Here is a 21,291-nt window from a genome sequence, read left to right as displayed (position 1 = left end):
ACAGTTTACTGTAGACTCTGTGTGTATGCGTATGGAAGAGAGAAAGAGAAGTATGGTACTCTTATTATTGTCATTTGTCAATAATTTGTCAATATGGCAGTCCTACAAATGAGATCTAGCCTATCTATGGATTTGATATTCATGATTCCACTTACGCACATTTCAAAAATTATTGCTCTTTCCCTACTGCCTTCAATTACAGTAGAGTCTCACTTATCCAAGACTCGCTAATCCAAGGTTCTGGATTATCCAAGCCATTTTTGTAGTCAATGTTTTCAATATATCATGATATTTTTGGTGCTAAATTCGTAAATACAGTAATTATGACATAACATTACTGCGTATTGAACTACTTTTTCTGTCAAATTTGTTGTATAACATGATGTTTTGGTCCTTAATTTGTAAAATCATAACCTAATTTTATGTTTAATAGGCTTTTCCTTAATCCCTCCTTATTATCCAAGATATTAACTTATCCAAGCTTCTGCCGGTACATTTAGCTTGGATAAATGAGACTCTACTGTAATAGTAACCATTATTATCTTCTTCACTGAGAAGTAACATACTTAAAATGTTATCATTACTGTTCTTATGTGTCAATAAATTGGCTTTAATTTAGGGTGGTCCAATGAAGGAGGCCCCGGTGGCACAGTGGGTTAAAGCGTTGAGCTGCTGAACTTGCAGACCGAAAGGTCGCAGGTTTGAATCTGGGGAGAAGAGTGAGCTCCTGCTGTTAGCTCCAGCTTCTGCCAACCTAGCAGTTCGAAAACACGCAAATGTGAGTAGGTCAATAGGTACCGCTCCAGCGGGAAGGTAATGGCGCTCCATACAGTCAGGCTGGCCACATGACCTTGGAGGTGTCTACGGACAATCCCAGCTCTTCAGCTTAGAAATGGAGATGAGCACCAACTCCCAGAGTTAGACACGACTAGACTTAACGTCAGGGGAAACCTTTACCTTTACCTTAACGAATGAGGGATCTTCAAGAGGCAAGATAATAATCAATGCCCTTGCTCTGATCTTTTTTTTTAATAAGTAGTTTTTATTCGTTTTCAGTAGGATTTACAAAAACATAAACAAAAACAAAAACATAATTGCTCAATTGCAGTTGTGAGGGGAAGGGGAAACAGAATAAAAAGGGTATGGCAAGAAAAGATATAGTTACAAAGAAAGATAAGTTAGTGATGAAAAAGAAAAAGTAGGGCAGGGAAAAAAAATAAAAATAAAAAATAAGGAAAAAAATTTACAAAAATAATAATTTGGAAATAACCAGGCAATGGGAAGTGACTTCCATTCGATTCCACAGGGTTTAGAGTTTGTTAAAATTATAGCACATATTTTCTAAGCCCTCTTCCTTGCTTTCCGCACTTCTCTGTTCCCTTGCTCTGATCTTGTAAACTTGGGGCTGTGACTTCTTTGATTGAGTCAATGCCCCCATAATGTGGTCTTCTCTTGTTTTTGTATTACCTTTCGCTCTATTAAACATTTTCCATGTAGTGAGAACATGTTTAGGAGCATAACTTATTGCTCTTGGCAAAACGTATAACTTCCTCTGCCAGTGTTACCATCATCACCTTCACCGTGTAGGCTGTTAGGGGCAAGGACTGGGTGGGATACGTTCAGTAGAAGGGCCCCTTTGGTTGTTGACTTGGGGCAAGGCCTTTTCCAGTCCTTTGGTAGCCATGCCTCTGCTTCGATTATGATTCTTGCTGTATCCTTTCTCTGTTCCTGCACTTGCCTCCTTTTTTCTATTAGAGGAAACCATACCTGTGTGCCCATTTTTAAATAGGCACCGAAAGAGTGACAGACGTTTTAATAACTCGATCTGAACCTGCCCAGGAAATGTGAAAGGAAAATGAAAGAGCTATTAAAAGAGCTTTTGTTCTAATACTCTGCAGTAAGCTGACAGGAAAATGATAGTCTTGCTACAAACAACAGTTTAGAATTGAAAGCGGTAGGTACCGGCATGCTCAGAGCTGCGATGTCTCCGAAGTGCTTAGCCATTTTTCTGTCTTTGATCAAATTCCCTTTCATCTGAGGGTCTCAGAGCATTGGAGTTAAGTATCATGGTTCTGATGGGAATAAAATTGGAGGAGTAAAATCCCCGCTGCCCCATTTCATCGATGGGCAAAATATACTGAGTCCACCCATTAGATCTCTACTGAAGTCAGTTTTGTAAATAGTAATTTAGCATGGTTTGTATCAGGGATGGAGCCATCAGACGAGCCAATTGCAGTTCCATATGTATTTTGGTCAGTTCTTTCCACATTCTGCACACTATTGCAATTTTTTTTTAAAAAAAAATGTGGAAATGTGCATTTATTTTCCTTTGCCTATTTTTCAAAGAGAAATATTTGTGCAAGCATGTTCCCTTGATATATACCTCCCAGTGACTTGGGATCCCCATGTCTTCCACTGCCATTGTCATTTTTGATCAAAATCTCAGAATGGGATCTTCGTTATGACTGTGGCGATCCTTGCATCCAGACCCTCTTTTCCTATTCCCCTATTCTATCTCAAATTACATCCAACCCTAACCACAACATCTGTTATAGAACTCCAATATGCTGATGACAACGTAGTCTGTGCGCATTCAGAAGAAGACCTACAAGCCACTCTAAACACCTTCGCAGAAGCAGACGAGAAGCTCGGCCTCTCACTGAACATCGAGAAAATCAAAGTGCTCTTCCAACAGGCACCAGCTAATCCTGCTGCAAAGCCAGGAATACAGCTTAACGGTGTAACATTAGAAAATGTTGACCATTTCCGCTACCTTGGCAGCCACCTCTCCACAAAAGTCAACATTGACACTGAAATACAACACCGCCTGAGCTCTGCGAGTGCAGCATTTTTCCATATGAAGCAGAGAGTGTTTGATGACCGGGACATCCGTAGAGAGACCAAGGTGCTTGTTTACAAAGCCATTGTCCTCCCAACCCTGCTCTACGCCTGCGAAACATGGCCTGTCTACAGACGTCACACCAAACTCCTGGAGCGTTTCCATCAGCGTTGCCTCAGGAAAATCCTGCAAATCTCCTGGGAAGACAGGCGGACAAATGTCAGCGTGCTGGAAGAAGCAAAGACCACCAGCATTGAAGCGATGCTCCTACGCCATCAACTCCGCTGGACTGGCCACGTTGTCCGAATGCCCAAAGATCACCGTCTCCCAAAGCAGTTACTCTACTCCGAACTCAAGAACGGGAAACGTAACGTTGGTGGGCAGGAAAAGAGATTTAAAGATGGGCTTAAAGCCAACCTTTAAAACTGTGGCATAGACACTGAGAACTGGGAAGCCCTGGCCCTTGAGCGCTCTAATTGGAGGTCAGCTGTGACCAGCAGTGCTGCGGAGTTCAAAGAGGCACGAACAGAGGGCTTGAGGGAGAAACGTGCCAAGAGGAAGGAGCATCAAGCTAACTCCGACTGGGACCGCCTTCCACCTGGAAACCGATGTCCTCACTGTGGGAAAATATGCGGGTCAATAATAGGTCTCTTCAGCCACCTAAGAACCCACCCCCAATTTACCAAGGATGGAAGACAATCGTCCTCGAGCTACGAGGGATCGCCTAAGTAAGTACATCCACAAGTCACTGAGGTTCCCAGGTCTTTCTAAGAAATAGAATTTAGCTTAGCTTGGGCGACCCCCAAGAGCCCTACATTGAGACAAAGTCATAGGGAAGAGAAGGAATTTAAAGGGAAAAAAAAGGAGAGCTTACTAACCAAGTCCATGATATTGCTGCACTGCTGGAACCCAGTCAGGGTGAATGGCACTCATCAAGCAAATGCACAAGAGCCATTTTCCAAGCAGGAGGCCTTTGCTTTCTTTTCTTCCTGGGACTCTCATTTCCCAGCCTCTGAAAAGCACTTTGCTTTCCCCAACAACACTAAGAGACTCTTTGAAAGGAAGAAAATTGGAGGTATTGCAAAGTCGGACGTTTGAAAGGAAGCTGGAATGGAGTTTTCTGAAAGTCACGGCAGACAAAGCACCTGATTTTGGACATGCCGGAAAAAAACTCCTGTTAGTGGCTGATGAGCATATAACTGCGGTTTACTCATGTGTGACCTTGGGCAAGGCACCTACTCTCAGCTCTCTGAAACCCCATGTTAGGGTCATCACAATTCAGAAACAACTTGAAAGCACACAAGAACAACAACAGCAACAACAGCAACCTCGCCTCTGAGATCACATCTGTGAAGCTCTGGGAGGACATTGCTATTTCTCATCAGTGGAAAAGAAAGAAATGGGAACATATTGTATATATTCGAGTATAAGCTTAGTTTTTCAGCCCTTTCTTTAAGACTGAAAAAGCCCCCCTCGGCTTATACTCGGGTGAGGGTCCTGGTTGGTTTATATTTGGGTCAGCTTATACTCGAGAATATATGGTACATTTATTATTTTTCTCTATTAATATTGGTATTATTACATTTATTATTTTTCTCTATTATTGTTGCTACTATTACATTTATTTTACTGAATTTTTATTATTATTAATACATATATATAATTATTAATACAATAATTTTTAATTATTATTAATACATTTCACTCTGATCTTATTATTATTGCATTTATTATTTTACTCTATTAATTATTACATGTATTATTTTCCTGTATTTATTATTATTATTACATTTATTATTTTTCTCTATTATTGTTGCTACTATTACATTTATTTTACTCAATTTTTTATTATTATTAATACATATATATAATTATTAATACAATAATTTTTAATTATTATTAATACATTTCACTCTCATCTTCTTATTATTACATGTATTATTTTACTCTATTTATTATTACATGTATTATGCTCCTGTATTTATTATTATTATTACATGTATTATTTTACTCTATTATTATTAAAAGGATACATAAGCACATTTACATTGAAGAAGATGAGAATAATGATTGGATCAGAGTTGGACAGTCTTGTCTTAAATTTGAGCTTTATGTAAATACAGTAGAGTCTCACTTATCCAACACTCGCTTATCCAACGTTCTGGATTATCCAACACATTTTTGTTGTCAATGTTTTTAATATATCGTGATATTTTGGTGCTAAATTCGTAAATACAGTAATTACTACATAGCATTATTGCATATTGAACTACTTTTTCTGACAAATTTGTTGTATAACATGATGTTTTGGTGCTTAATTTGTAAAATCATAACCTAATTTGATGTTTAATAGGCTTCTCCTTAATCCCTCCTTATTATTCAATATATTCGCTTATCCAACGTTCTGCCGGCCTGTTTATGTTGGATAAGTGAGACTCTACTGTATTCAAAAACATTTAACCTACTGATGCCTCAATTCATGTAATTTATTGGTATCTATTTTTATTTCTGAAATTTACCACTCTCGGCTTATACTTGAGTCAATGTTTTCCAAGTTTTTTGTGGTAAAATTAGGTGCCTTGGCTTATATTCGGGTCAGCTTATACTTAACATACTCAAGCTTAACATACTCAAGTAATGTAATTTTATTGGTATCTATTGTTATTTTTACCAGTAGCTGCTTCATTTTCCACCCTCGTCTTATACTCATGTATTAATAATACAGTAGAGTCTCACTTATCCAACACTCGCTTATCCAATGTTCTGGATTATCCAATGCATTTTTGTAGTCAATGTTTTCATTACTGCGTATTGAATTACTTTTTCTGTCAAATTTGTTGTATAACATGATGTTCTGGTGCTTAATTTGTAAAATCATAACCTATTTTGATGTTTAATAGGCTTTTCCTTAATCTCTCCTTATTATCCAACATATTCGCTTATCCAACGTTCTGCCGGCCCATTTACGTTGGATAAGCGAGACTCTACTGTAATAAAAATAGAGTAAAATAAATGTAATAGTAGCAACAATAATAAAGAAAAATAATAAATGTAATAATACCAATAATAATAGATAAAAATAATAAATGAACCATATATTCTCGAGTATAAGCTGACCCAAATATAAGCCAACCAGGACCCTCACCCGAGTATAAGCTGAGGGGGGCTTTTTCAGTCTAAAAAAAAGGGATGAAAAACTAGGCTTATACTCGAGTATATACAGTATATAAAACTGTAATTTAAGATAATAATAAAACTTTAATAAAATAAGACTGTCCAACTCCGATTACCTATATACAGTAGAGTTCTGGTTATTCGACATAAACAGGTGGGCTGAACGTCAAATAACTGGATCTGACGGATAATAGGGAGGTCCTATTATCCAGCAAGCCGGGTGAAGGAAGTGCCCCGTGCATGTTGCTAGGTAGATAGCAAGCTACCTAGTAACGCACAGGGGAGCTTCTGCCCTGCCTCTTGCGAGGCGCCCGTGCGCGTTGCTAGGTAGATAACAAGCTACCTAACAACGCTCAGGGGTGCTTCTTAAGCCTTGGGAAGTGCCCGTGCGTGTTGCTAAGTAGCTTGCTATCTACCTAGCAATGCGCACGGGCGCTTCTCTGCTCGCCGCCCTGCCTCTTGGGAGGTGCCTGTGCACGTTGCTAGGTAGATAGCAAGCTACCTAGCAACGTGCATGAGCGTCTCCCAAGGGGCCTGGGACGTCGGATAATACGGAGTGTCGGTTAACCGGAACTCTGCTGTACTCGAGTATAAGCTGACACGAATATAAGTCAGCCAGGACCCTCACTCAAGTATAAGCTAAGGGGGGCTTTTTCAGCCCTAAAAAGCGCTGAAAAATCAGGCTTATACTCGATTATATAGGGTATGTCAGAAACTAATACATTTTGCTGCATCCAACTATTTAAATGCTCAGAAGCTATTTAAAAGAGAGAATAAACCAAAGGATTATTACTGATGTGCCCTAAACCCTGCCCTGTGGCTTGGTTGCTGGAGCCTTGCCCATCCCCGGCGCTCAAAAAGCAACTTCAGAAAAGGACTCATTTCCTGATAAATGGTAGGTTTCACACTGGTGCCACTAAGGTACAACCAGCTGAGATAAATAGGCAGCATCCAAATAGGATTTAAACATGCAAAAAAACCTCTCTGTGTTGAAATCAATTGCAAATGGACTGGTAACTGGCGAAGGGAGACGGAAAGAGAAGAGCAGCACTCATATTTCCTCGTTGCCACCAGCTACGCCACTGTGTTTTGGAATGGCATTAGCAAATTATCGAGCAATTCGGAGAACAAAGAATTACAATAATCAATTCCTACCGTAATAAATGGCCCGGGCAAAGCATTCTGCTTCAGTAACATTTGCGGGGCTCATAATTTCAGAGATATTGTGTCAACAAAGGAGAGGGAAAGTGTTGCTAAGTTATTTATCTGCAATTACTTCCCTCCCCCTATGCGAATACATATTTATTAGATTTTATGCAAATAAACATTAGGAGGAGAATGAGGGAAAGAAACAGGAGCTCCCGAAAACCCATCTTGTATATAAACCCAATAATGGATTTTAAGATGGCAAAGCGAAAAGGAAAGGACAATAGAGCATTGTGCAACCTTTTAGCAGCTATGTCAGCCCCCTCCCCATAAGCGGATGCCTTCCTGCCAATTATACCACTTCATTGCAGAAATGGAAAGAGGGGAATTAACTTGAATTGAATTAGAACGGTTTAGAATGGAAACCTACAAAATGTAAATTTCCCCAATACGAGAGCAGGGTGTTTGTAGTGACAACAGGTAGAAGCAAAATGAGAATGTCTAGCGTACATCTTCCTTGGCCATGGTAAAAGAAACCAATTGAAAATTGAAACTAGGAGGGTAAAAAACATTATGTATATAAATGTATACATTGAGTGCACATATAAGGGTATCAGCACCTACATTTGCAGCAACAGCTCACTTATTTATTTAGTTAGTTATTTACCATATTTTGGGCCCCTCGTGGTGACGCAGTGTGTTAAAGCGCTGAGCTGCTGAACTTGCAGACCGAAAGGTCCCAGGTTCAAATCCTGGGAGCGGAATGAGCACCCGCTGTTAGCCCCAGCTCCTGCCAACCTAGCAGTTTGAAAACATGCCAATGTGAGTAGATCAATAGGTACCGCTCCGGCGGGAAGGTAACGGCGCTCCATGCAGTCATGCCAGTGGCCACATGACCTTGGAGGTGTCTACGGACAACGCCGGCTCTTCGGCTTAGAAATGGAGAGGAGCAGCAACCCTCAGAGTCAGACATGACTGGACTTAACATCAGGGGAAAACCTTTACCTTTACCTTACCATATTTATATCCCACCTTTCTCTATTCAAATGGGGACTCAAGACAGCTTACAAACGACACTATATAGTGCCTTGGACATAAAAACATGAATTAAGATTAAATTAAAATTAACACATACATAAGGGTAAGGAAAAGGTTTCCCCTGACGTTAAGTCCAGTCAATCAAAGTAGTCACAGCCCTAAGTTTACAAGATCAGAGCAAGGGCATTGATTATTATCTTGCCTCTTGAAGATCTCTCATTCATTAATGAAAAGGCAAAGGTTTCCCCTGACGATAAGTTCAGTCGTGCCTGACTCTGGGGGTTAGTGCTCATCTCCATTTCTAAGCCGAAGAGCCGGCGTTGTCCATAGACACCTCCAAGGTCATGTGGCCAAAGGCATGACTACATGGAGTGCCGTTACCTTCCCACCGGAGCGGTACCTATTTATCTACTCACATTTTTATGTTTTCAAACTGCTAGATTGGCAAGAGCTGGGGCTAACAGCGGGCGCTCATTCCGCTCTTGGGATTTGAACCTGGGATCTTTCAGTCCGCAAGTTCAGCAGCTCAGCGCTTTAACACACTGCGCAACCAGGGGCCCCATAACATATACATAAAACATGGTTAAAATATATTTCAATGTTAAGACACATCATCCAAAAGCAAGGTCTGGGGCCGTTTCCATAATCAATTGTACGATTTCCAGTAAACTCATTACACTACACTATTTTTCAAAGACTGTGCCCAAAGCCAGGTTTTTACTTTCCTTCTGAAAGCTGGGAGGGAGGGGTCTGATCTGATGTCACTAGGGAGGGAGTTCCACAGCCGAGGGGCCACCACTGAGAAGGTCCTTGAGAAGGCTATTAGATGCAAAAGGTAAGAAGACTATAAAAATGTATAGCCCTGCAGAAAGTATTTATGACTAAATGACTCCTCCAAATCGGGCACATGTAGGAAGCCAAATCAAAACTTTGGCCAGAAACCTGTTGGTGATATTGCTGGCATCACCTGTGGTTACGTCCATTTCTGGCACTTCATCGAGGAGGAGGAAGGAGGTGCGCCTAATAGACCTTGGATAGTTCCTTTATAATTTGGACTAAATGTGAAGCGGATTCTCTGCCTCACTCAGTTGCCACTGACAATGTGCTTATTCCATTAGGAAGCTTGCTTGTATTACACTAACAGAGTTAAGTGATGTTCCATCCATTTCTGGTTATTGCATATACGACTTGTTGTATCCAAATCCATGTTCTCTTGTCGTGTGGCCTTTCAAACAGACAGATTTGAAAGCCATGTGGTATACCCCAATTAACAGAATCTGTAAATGAATTTCAGAAGCACACACCTGTGAAGCAAACAAAATTTGCATGTCCGGGAGAGGTATTAAGCAATTAACATTTGGCTGCCGCTTATTGATAGAAATCCCAGAGGCAATATTGGCTGAAGCGGAAGGTCCCAAATTATGCACCCAAGAAAGAGGAGCTATTTGCAATAAAATAATGATTTCGGATACCCTGGACTGTTAGACTATTTAATCAATTGAAGGGCTATTGTTGTTAGTTGTTTTTGAAAGAAATGAGAATCTCCACCTGTGAAGACTACTCAACATTTGAGCAGATAATCAGCTGTCAAGAGTGGTTTAGATAGTGAGCTGAGGGGCATTTTGCACAATGTTGGCAGGACCAAAGCTGACAAACCTGGTTTTGCTTCTCCGGATTCAGTATTTGATAAGCTCTATTTCATTGGACAAGGTCCAGGGGTTTTGCTTATTTATTTGAGGAAGGTGTTCAAATTATGCATAAGCTCAGTAGCTGGTGGACATAAGCATCTGTAGTAAAGCCAAGCAATACTGATAGATGCGGTTGCTGCTGCTGCTGCTACTCTTACCCTGTTTCCCCAAAAATAAGACAGTGTCTTATATTAATTTTTGCTCCCAAAGATGAGCTAGGTCTTATTTTCAGGGGATGTCTTATTTTTCCATTAAAAAAAATTCACATTTATGGTTGAATTTTTAAAAAATGAACATTTATTGTCTACTGTACAGTAGTTGTCATCACAAACCAGCATAACCAAACTGTGAATCCTTTCAAGAATTTCTGTATTATATTTTATTGCTATACTGTTTTTAAATTACTGTTTTAAATTTCTGTTCATATGTAAATTTATGTTGTTGTTGGGCTAATAATAATAATAATAATAATAATAATAACTTTATTTTTATACCCCGCCCCATCTCCCCGAAGGGACTCGGGGCGGCTTACATGGGGCCTTGCCCGATACAACAGTATAATAACAATAACAGAACAATAACACAATTATCCCAACAATAAAAACATCAGCATCAATAAAATAGTCATTAAAATCAACGTGCAGCATAAAATGTTAAAAACAGGAGGCTGATTCATATATCTAGGCTTGTCCCTGTGTAAGCTGCCCTGAGTCCCTTCTGGGAGATGGAGGTGGGATACAAGAATAAAGTTATTATTATATTATTATTATTTCTTGTTACTACCTTTATTTCCATGTGCAACCATCTATGGTACGTACATTTACCGATCCTGCATGCTCTGGTGTTCTGTTCGGCGGGCATGCTTCCAAACAAAAACTTTACTAGGTCTTACTTTCGGGGGAGGCCTTATATTTAGCAATTCAGCAAAACCTCTACTAGGTCTTATTTTCTGAGGATGTCTTATTTTCAGGGAAACAGGGTATGTGATTTCACATTGATCCTTATGGAAACTCCATTATAATGTGTCTGGAGAGTTGCCACTACTTTCCTCTTAAGCAAAGAGAATCTGACTTGTCCAAGGTCACCCAAATGTCTGAGCAAGGATTAAACCTTGGTCTCCCAAGTCCGAGCTCAACACTCAAATGACAATAGATCTTATGCAAAGTCGATATTAAGATCATACAAATGTTAGGTGTCTAATGAAAGGGCAGTGGGAACACAGAAGAGATGGCTCTGCTTTAGCCAAAGAAGGTTTCAGTAGGTCAATTGTGAAAGTGGAATTAGGAAATGGAGTGAATTCACACTTTAAAAAGCTGTTCTGAAGCTACATTAGTATGGTGAGAAAGCCCTGTCAAGGATTCTTCACCTCCCATGAAAATCCTTTCCTTATCAACACAAAGTATAAAGTGCCTTTTCTTTGAATTTGGTTTCTTTTGTTCTTTCTTTTTGGTCACATTTTCTAAATTTTGCACAAAAATATCTCTATGAAAAATTCCTAACCTATTTAAGCCCAGGTCCAAAATATACCCTCTTTGAAGCTTACAGTTAGAACCTCATGGAGCATTATACCAATGTAACTCAAGTTATCTTCCTAATTACCTACAAAAACATAGACCTCTCCTTCCAATTTGGATAACCACCAAAATATCCAGGTTGCAGAGGTGAACCTCTGAAGATGCCTGCCACAGATGTGGGTGAAATGTTAGGAGAGAAAGCTTCTGGAACATGTCCATACAGCACGAAATATTCACAGCAACCCAGTGATTCCGGCCATGAAAGCCCTCAACAATACACCAAAATATCCTTTGGCAGAGAAAAAGCAGGGTATAAATACAGTAGAGTCTCACTTATCCAACATAAATGGGCCGGCAGAATGTTGGATAAGCGAATATTTTGGATAATTAGGAGAGATTAAGAAAAAGCCTATTAAACATCAAAATAGGTAATGATTTTACAAATTAAGCACCAAAACATCATATTATACACAAATTTGACAGAAAAAGTAGTTCATTACACATTAATGCTCTGTGTAATTACTGTATTTACGAATTTAGCACCAAAATATTACAATGCATTGAAAACATTGACTACAAAAATACGTTGGATAATCCAGAACGTTGGATAAGTGAGACTCTAAAGGTAAAGGTAAAGGTTTCCCCTGACGTTAAGTCCAGTCGTGTCCGACTCTGTGGGTTGGTGCTCATCTCCATTTCTAAGCCGAAGAGCCAGCATTGTCCGTAGACACCTCCAAGGTCATGTGGCTGGCATGACTGCATGGAGCGCCGTTACCTTCCTGCCGGAGCGGTACCTATTGATCTACTCACATTTGCATGTTTTCAAACTGCTAGGTTGGCAGGAGCTGGGTCTAACATCAGGTGCTCATTCTGCTCCCGGGATTTGAACCTGGGATCTTTTGGTCTGCAAGTTCAGCAGCTCAGCGCTTTAACACACTGTGCCACCAGGGGCCCAAGTGAGACTCTACTGCACTAGTATTAATAAAAATAACAGTAGTAATAAGTATCTTTTTATGGGCATTGTTAAAGGAGGCATCTGGTACCAGGTGGCATTTGTGTGCAATTTCCTTCCCTCTTCTCACTGTGGCCCCTTACAATTAAAAATCAGCAGTAAACTTTAAAATACTGCATTATTGAGAAATATAGTAATGGGTTTTTTTTCTTCTTTTTTCTCTTCCTCACTTTTTATGGTTTATGGTCCTTATGCAATCCCTAATTTAATAACTAACAATGTGAAATGTCTGTCTGGTTCAGGAGGAGAAGTTGTTTAATGCTTTAATTGGTACTTATTCTAAACAGTTCATTAGAAAGGCTGTTCCTTCTGCCGGCTTTTGCGGCGGAGCTGACCTGACAAGCAGGAGGCCAGCCGCTCGGATCAAGCAAGCAGGCCAATTAGCAAGGCCCAGGTCAGCTCTGTGTGTGTGAACCCATTAGATTCTCCCAGGAGGGTTCGGAGCACAGAACGGACACAGATGTAAAAAGAGATGGAAGAGACTGTTCAGGGTTTGCCGATTTATTTATTTCTCTCTACATATACTGATGTTGTAGAGACACATACAACTGATAGCATAGCAGAGCACCTTTGACGTCTTTGAAAAGAATTGCATTCAGCCACAAATGTCAATAAGCTAAAAGGACAGAGGTTTTTGCTTCAAACCTAGGAACAGAAAGTAGGTCTACAAAATATGGATGACATCCTGTTGGGAAGCTGCAACATCTCTGTAGGGATGAGAAAGTTGGACTGAGAAAAGGCTAACTGATAAGAAATATAGAGCTGGAGAAAATTATAAAGCTAAAAAACCAAATAAATATACCCTAAAGCAAATTAAGGACCCTTGGTGGCACAGTGCATTAAAGCACTGAGCTGCTGAACTTACGGACCAAAAGGTGCCAGGTTCAAACCCCGGGATCGGAATGAGCGCCCGCTGTTACACACTGAGCCACCAGCCGCCCCCCGCCCCCCTATTAAGCTAAAGCAGAATATATATAATCAAAGCAGGCAGAAATAAAGATCCCAAAGTAGTTGCAAAACAGAGTCAGTAAATCCACTAGTCTTTAGTCAAGAAGCATGAGTCCATTTCCAAAGAAACATTAGTCTACTGCTTGCAAGGTTTCAAGAACAGGAGAATTTCCAAGGCATGAAGACACATCCACTCTGATGAAGCAATAATTTGCTTTGACAAAGAATTGTCTCTAAACACACACTTTTAAAAGCAACCCAAAAATGCATTTCTCTTCCCTTCAGAGGCCTTCCGTTTTCCAGCTAATCTCAGGCTGTGCCTAGGCATTCCTTTCCATTGCAAACGATCTGCTCTAGATAGCAATGGCGCTCCTTGATGGTCAAGGTCAACTAAATCATTATCTTGCACCTGAATAGGAGCCTGAGACAAATCCAGCTCATTATTTCCCATGGGAATGTCTCCCTGGTTGTTATCTATGACAGGCTGGTTCAGGAGTTCATCCACAGGCTGCGCTTCTTGCCCTTCTGAACCAGCCTGTACAACTCCCTGATTTCTCAGCCCCATGACATCATCCTGGAATTCATCTTGCATCCCATCCTCTGGTTCCTGCATCGGAAAACCAAAATCCCCTTCCTCATCTTCACTCTGGTTCTGCTGCTGAGTCACAACACTCCCAGTGATTCTAGAGCTTGCTTCCCTCAGACATTACCATAGAGTTGTGATGGAGGACCTACAAACTCCTTGAGAGGATACCTCTCTAGGTTCTCCTGTACAACTCTATGTTAGGCTGAATTGGAATTTAATAATGTTTGGTTAACATGAATGTAATCCCTAAAGATATGGGGGTCTTATTGTAGTTCTGTTGTCTAAACCAATGGTTTTGCCAATTTAAGTCACCAAAGGGATTCCTCCCTAGAGGAAGGGGATGTAATCCCGCTCCCCCCAATTCTGAGATTTCATTGTTACAGGTGCAATGATAGCTCTGCTTGATCTCTGACACCCTACTATTCTTTTTAATGCCTGAAGTCTGAAAGGTAGAATGAATCACAGCAATCCAATAGCTTGTCACCTCTGTCTCCGAATCCCATAGCTCATCTGGTTCAGGTAGGATGAAACCTTTCATTACCTCTTGTCACCGTTCCACAGGCCACGCTGCTGAGAGACGGGACATCGCACTACAGATGAAGGACAGATTTTCCTCCCAAGATAAGAGTGAAAAACAGACAAGCAGATGGCCTGAGATGGAGAAAAGCTGAGCGGGAATGCTAGCCAGCCTGCCTGGTTACTTGAAGGCAAAGTCAATACATATTGAAGAATGTATGTTACAATAATGATTTAATCAGAGTTAAAAATTCTGTCTTAAACTACAATTGTATTGTAAAGTGTTCAGCTGGTTGGTTCTGCAGAGCAAAGCACTGTTCTCATTGTGGCTTATAGTATTAATGTCAATGATGTCAATACTCAACTTTAAAGAAGCTGTCCAAATAAAATATCAAAATGTTATAAGAACGCTTCCAACAAATGTTGGAAATGTGAATAACAAACGGGCACCTTTTTCCACTCCTGGTGGACTTGTACAAAAGCGAAACAGTTTTGGAAAGTCATATGGAAAACTACACAATTAATTCTAAAAATAAAAATTCAAACACAACCGGAATTCTTTCTGCTGGGAATGTTGGATATTGAAAATGACAAGAACAAAGAAATTTTGTTTAACTTTTTGGTTACTGCGGCAACGCTAGTATATGCAAGAATGTGGAGACAGAAAGAAATAACTAAAAAAGAGGACTGGTTAAATAAGGTATTAGAGATTATGAATATGGATAGGTTGACCTACTGGCTGTCTCCAAATCAAGGATTACTTAAGAAAGAAACCAATTGGGAGCTAGTCAAAGACTATTTAAAACAGGCAAAATTAGATCTCATCTGCTGAAGTTTATTATTTCCAAGATTAGAAGAGGACGAAAGGGACACAGTATTATTACAATGGGATATTAATTATGAATGAATTTAAGGAACAGCAAGACTAAGATAGAAGTCTACAATTTTTAAAAAATCTTATTTTATTTTATTTTATTTCTCTTTCTCTCTTTTAACTTTTTTTGACTATTTGTTGTTGTTTTTTTCCTTTTCTCTTTTCTACTTTTCTACAAAAATATTGTTCTCCCAATTTCGATGGATACTAATTTTTTAAAAAATTTCTTTCATGTTATATGAAACTCCAGTAAATATATATATACAAGAAGCTGTCCAAATTGTTGATCTTTGGGGTAGGTACCATCAACTTGAATAACCTTATTTAATATTTATTTATTTATTTACAGTATTTATATTCCACCCTTCTCACCCCGAAGGGGACTCAGGGCGGATCACATGATATACATATAAGGCAAACATTCAATGCCTTAACATAGAACAGAGACAGAGACAAACGCAGACTCCGAGCTGGCCTCGAACTCATAACCTCTTGGTCAGAGTGATTTGTTGCAGCTGGCAGCTGGCTGCTCAAACTAAACTATTCAAACTAAAACCCATAGTAGCTTTAATGCTCCACTTCCAATCCTTTTAGGGCCTGTTCCAGGGGTTATTTGGGGAGCTGATTCAGAAAATATCATTGGCTAGACCACATCAACTCTAGATTATTAAATATGTTTTTCTGTGGGTGAGCAGATGGTAACTCCTGGATGGCATATGTTCTATATCAGAAACTAGAGCTGATGTGGTCTAAACAATGCAATTTTCTGAATCAGCACTCCAAATAACCAAACCGAATCTAAAGTTGACCAAAAACTGATTTGTATCCCTTATAGTACTAATGTTGGCGAGTGGTCCCTGGTCAAAGTGGTCCATGGTCAAGTGGTCCATGGTCAAAAAAGGGTTGGGAACCACTATATTAGAGACACCAGCATTATTGGAGATACATACAGCATTATTGGGGAGTCTCCTTGGGGAGATAGGGCGGAATACAAATAAAGTATTATTATTATTATTATTATTATTATTATTATTATTATTATTATTATTTTATTATGACACAGCAAACAAGATAGATATGCTGGATTTCATATCACAAAATCACAAGTCGAACACTTCCCAAGTGTCCAGGACTGTGTGATGTATTTTCGGATGATGCGTGCAGATCCCAGTAGGATGGCCTTATTATTATTATTATTATTTTATTGTATGACACAGCAAACGAGATAGATATGCTGGATTTCGTATCACAAAATCACAAGTCGAACACTTCCCAAGTGTCTAGGACTGTGTGATGTATTTTCGGATGATGCGTGCAGATCCCAGTAGGGTGGCCTTTTGCAGCTGGCAGATCGTAATTTTGTCAATGTCTATTGTTTCCAAATGCCGGCTGAGATCTTTTGGCATGGCACCCAGTGTGCCCATCACCACTGGGACCACCTGCACTGGTTTCTGCCAGAGTCTTTGAAGTTCAATCTTGAGGTCCTGATAGCGGCTGAGTTTTTCATGTTGCTTTTCGTCAATGTGACTGTCACCTGGGATGGCGACATCAATGATCCAAACCTTTTTCTTTTCCACAACTGTGATGTCTGGTGTGTTGTGTTCCAGAAGTTTGTCAGTCTGGATTCGGAAGTCCCACGGTATCTTTGCGTGCTCATTTTCCAAGACTTTTGCAGGTTTGTGATCCCACCAGTTCTTTGCTGCTGGGAGGTGGTACTTGAGGCATAAGTTCCAATGAATCATTTGGGCCACATAGTTGTGCCTCTGTTTGTAGTCTGTCTGTGCGATTTTCTTACAGTAGCTGAGGATATGATCAATGGCTTCATCAGTTTCCTTGCACAGTCTGCATTTTGGGTCATCAGCTGATTTTTCAATCTTGGCCTCAATTGCATTTGTTTATTATTATTATTATTATTATTATTATTATTATTATTATTATTATTATTATTAGGCTTTAGAGCTAGAAGGTCTTAAATATCAGTCATGCAATCCATCATTAGAGCACAGAAACAAATAGGCAATTAGAAAGGGACAATACAACCCCTAACCTAAGCTTGCAATCTATAAATATATCACAAAAACAGAAAGTTGATTGGGATGGAAGGGAAAAAGAAGGAATCTCACACTCAATTTGATATGAATTTCCTAATCCTAGTGAAATATCTGCTAGGACAGTTGAGGAGAAAGGCTAGACGGAAAGCTCATTGTGGAGATTGAAACTGCCATGAAATGAAAGATTGCTTATCAAGAGAAAAGAAACCCAATTAAAGATCAATAACTTATTTTAGTTTGGGCATCCTGGTCTCGCATTATATTTTCAAGGTGAAGGGAGACCTCGTGCCCCTCAATCTCACAGCTCCACATCCATATGAAAACTTCTCACGTCGTGCATTTTGCTTTAGCCTCACATCATTGTCTAGGGTTACTTTCCTTGATATATCTAATGCTGTCATATTTCAAACTCATAAAATCTGTGACAGAAGAAATTAAATCCATTCATACTTAATACAATATACCCACAGATTAATTTCCTGTTTAATCAATTATAACCATGTCTCAAAATGATTTTTTTCTTTCTTTTTCAAAGAGCGAGGAACTGAAAAAATTCTGCACAAAGTTGTCACGTCTTTATTTGATGCTCACCATTTCAGTGTCATTGAACGTGTGTGTAAAATAATTTGATAGAGAAATTGCATGTTAGGTGTATTTCAATATCTCTTGTAACTGATTGCATCAGACGCTATACACTTGCTGTTCATTTGTTTTGTGTTAAATTTAATTAAATGATGCTTGAAAAATAACAGCATACATTAACCTTCAGGATAACAAATCCAGTGTGATCCACAGGTACGCATGTTGTGCAACAACTGGCAGAGTAGACATTTGTTTAGTTAGCATTTTAATAGGAATAGATTTATTCTGTTCTTTCTGAACCAATACACAAACCCAAATGTCACAATGCTTCAGTTTGCAAACATCTCCAATTTTTGCACTGTGTCTTCCAATCATCAAATATGTATAAAGCTTGCAAATTTGAACAAGGGTGCATACAAAAATAGTTAAGTTCATGGGAAAGGAAATAGAAATTCACACTGGCTAAGAAAAGGGGCAGGATGGACTTGTGCTTAAAAAATATGAAGGTTACAAAAAAGCAGAAAAGACAGATGGCTCCATTCCTATGTGTAATACAATGGCAAGAGGCAGACTCATCCGTCATGAGAATATCCTGTACATTGAGACAACTGGCCCATCTATCCTAGTACTGTCAACTTGGGAAGAACTGGTTTTTCCATCTGCTACTATTTGATTTTCTTAGTTGGAGGCTGAACAAAAACTTTCTGTATACAAAACAATGGTAGATATTGACTTCCATAAGAGTTTCATCCCACACCCCTTCTACACTGCCCTATATTTCAAGATCTGATCTCAGATTATCTGATTCAAACTGGATTATATGAGTCTCCATCACCATATAATCTGGGATAAGAAGATAATCTATAATCAGATCCTGGGATATAGGAGCAGTGTGGAAGGGGGCCATAGACTTTGAGGGAGCTATCCATGGTACTGAAATTATTGTGGGCTAGGATTCAGTCCCTTGGCCAGTTCCTCAACAATCTGTTATACAACAAATAATAGAATTATTGTCAATGCAAATACACATACACACAATTCATATAAAATATTTTCCTTTATATAGAAGCCATTGATGGACAGTGATAGCAAAACTAAATGTTGCCTATCCCTGTGTGGTGATGGGTTATGTTAATCCTTGACATATTTGGCATTGCTTCTGATTGAGCTTATGAATTTACTGAAGCTTTGTGGCATTCATTTCAATAGTTTTTGTAGTCCAGAAAGGAACTTTTCCAAGCTCCATTGTTTATCCATTTAAGCATTGAAAGTCATCTGAATTTTCAGCTATGGGTGCTCCCAAGGCACAAGAGTGTTAAAAGCAAATATACACTGTTCAATGACATGTACAAGAACTGAGAGTTCAAACACAAAACTAAACCCAGAATGGAACTGCAAAGAAAGCTGGGGGAATGGGGTAGTAATATCAGGATAATAAATCAATAAATGGGTAGAAAATGAAAAAGGAAACCTTTCAAATTAAACAAACAATTGACCTTCAAATCCTCAATTATTTTTCACCAGTTCATGTGTATTTTGTTTTGTTTTAATGTGTGCAGAGAAAATGACCATGAATCAGTACTGGGGAAAAAAAACTCTTCCTGTCTGATTTCAAGTTGATTTATGGTGACATCATAACTTTTATTAAGTTTTCTTAGGCAAGGACTACTCGTGAGTGTTTTTCCCATTGCCTTTCTCTGAAATTTATCCAAAAGCATCTGGTATTTGATGGTGGTCTTCCATCCAAATGCTAACCAGGGATGACCCAAAATCAGAAGCTCCCTGTGCCATTAATAATGGATGAAAATTAAGGAAAGAAATTCCTGGAATGTAATGGTATGTTAAGGGGGCTTAGTAGTGTGAGTTCTCCATGAAAATAGAGTAAAAGGAAGGCAATAATTTCTCATCTGATGAGCTGCTTAAGAAGCAACCTTGATAAATAAACTCATGCAACATTGTGGTCACAACCAAGCTAACCAATATCAGGGGCTGAATGGAACAGTCTAACCAGTCTGTCAATGCATTTTGTTCAAAGAAAGAACAAGGTTGTTTCACCCACCCCCATGTCTGCTAATTACGTGTACCAAGGAAAAAAAGATTCCACTTGTTGAGAGGTGTTCATTGCTAAATTACATTAGGGATTGGCTTGACCCAATCACTTCCATGGCTAAAAGTAATTCATAAGTGTGATAGTTTCATTATTGGGTACCTCACACTCTGCCCGGTGAAGAGCGCTGTTGGCACATGATAAATAGGAGGTGCTCGTGGATGAATAATGCAATGTTACAAAAGTATGATGGCTGTGAAATAAACCCAGATGCTGAAGTCCTTGAATGCTGTAGCAGATGCTGCCTTTCTCCGCTCCTTCAAGGAGGCAGACAGAGAGGAGAAATATGGAGGGAAGATGAAACCATAAATCCTTTGCCTGTGGCCATTGGATTTTAGTGAGGCCTGCTGTGGGTCAGAGATCAAAAACAATAAACGTCGAAAAACAGTCTCGACTGGAAATATAGTGTGTGTGTGTGTGTGTTTTCAAGTTGCTTGTTGACTCATGGCAAGCCTATGAATTTCATAGGATTTTTAAGGCATGTAATACTCTAAAGTGGCTTTGCTAGTTCCTTTCTTTGAAGTATAACTTACAGCACATGCTATTCATTGACAGTATCCCATCCAAGTACTAACTAGGGCATCACATCTCAAAAAATTACCTGCAAGGTTAGGAATCCTTGGGAAAATTTTTACCTATGTGCTCTCTTAAAAAGACAATGTGTGCATCAGTCATTCCGGAAGAAGACTCTTAGAGATGTTGTTAAAAAAATAAGCACTGCCTTAAAATGTTTCTGTGGTGCTCTGTTTATATAGGAGAAACATTATGGATCAGATTTGCATTGGATCATCTACTTGAATTAAGAAGCTCTGTACTGAGGTCTTTGTAGGTTGTTAAAGTTATGAATGGAAATAATATTCTTTCATTATTCATTTCTCAGCTAAGAAAGGGGTTTCCTGATGCTCAGAGAATCCCTTTGTGAAGTATATAGGAAGCTGAAAGCTGAGACATTCTTTACACTTTAGGAAATATTCATGTGTGCACAAATATGCGAGGGAGGGTTCTGCACAGAAACCGTATTGTATGCACAAAATGTGTATTTCTAATCAGAAAGACATTTCTTTGCAGAAAATATGTTTTCTTCTCTCTCACTGTCCAAGGCCAGTTCAGTGGCAGTTGGGATGGGTGGAGAGCCTTTCATCTTGTTCTGGGCTTGGAACGATGGAGCTGTGCTGTCTTCTCTCCCTCCAAAGCCAGAGTAGTGACAACTGTGATG

The 21,291-nt window shown here is 39.3% G+C and overlaps 1 long non-coding RNA gene across 1 annotated transcript in view; it reads left to right on the top strand.

Moving 5' to 3' along the window:
- LOC134293519 (uncharacterized) overlaps positions 1-15,955 on the top strand; it is a 57,178-nt gene extending 41,223 nt beyond the window's left edge. Inside the window, exon 4 of the long non-coding RNA XR_010000457.1 lies at positions 14,507-15,955. This is a non-coding gene — a long non-coding RNA (uncharacterized LOC134293519). The remainder of the gene's footprint in view (positions 1-14,506) is intronic.
- Positions 15,956-21,291: the final 5,336 nt, after the last annotated feature.

Source organism: Anolis carolinensis, unplaced genomic scaffold (genome assembly GCF_035594765.1).
Source record: "Anolis carolinensis isolate JA03-04 unplaced genomic scaffold, rAnoCar3.1.pri scaffold_8, whole genome shotgun sequence".
Taxonomy (NCBI): domain Eukaryota; kingdom Metazoa; phylum Chordata; class Lepidosauria; order Squamata; family Dactyloidae; genus Anolis; species Anolis carolinensis.
Note: the sequence above shows the minus strand (reverse complement) of the source record. Positions and strands in the feature narration are given on the sequence as shown.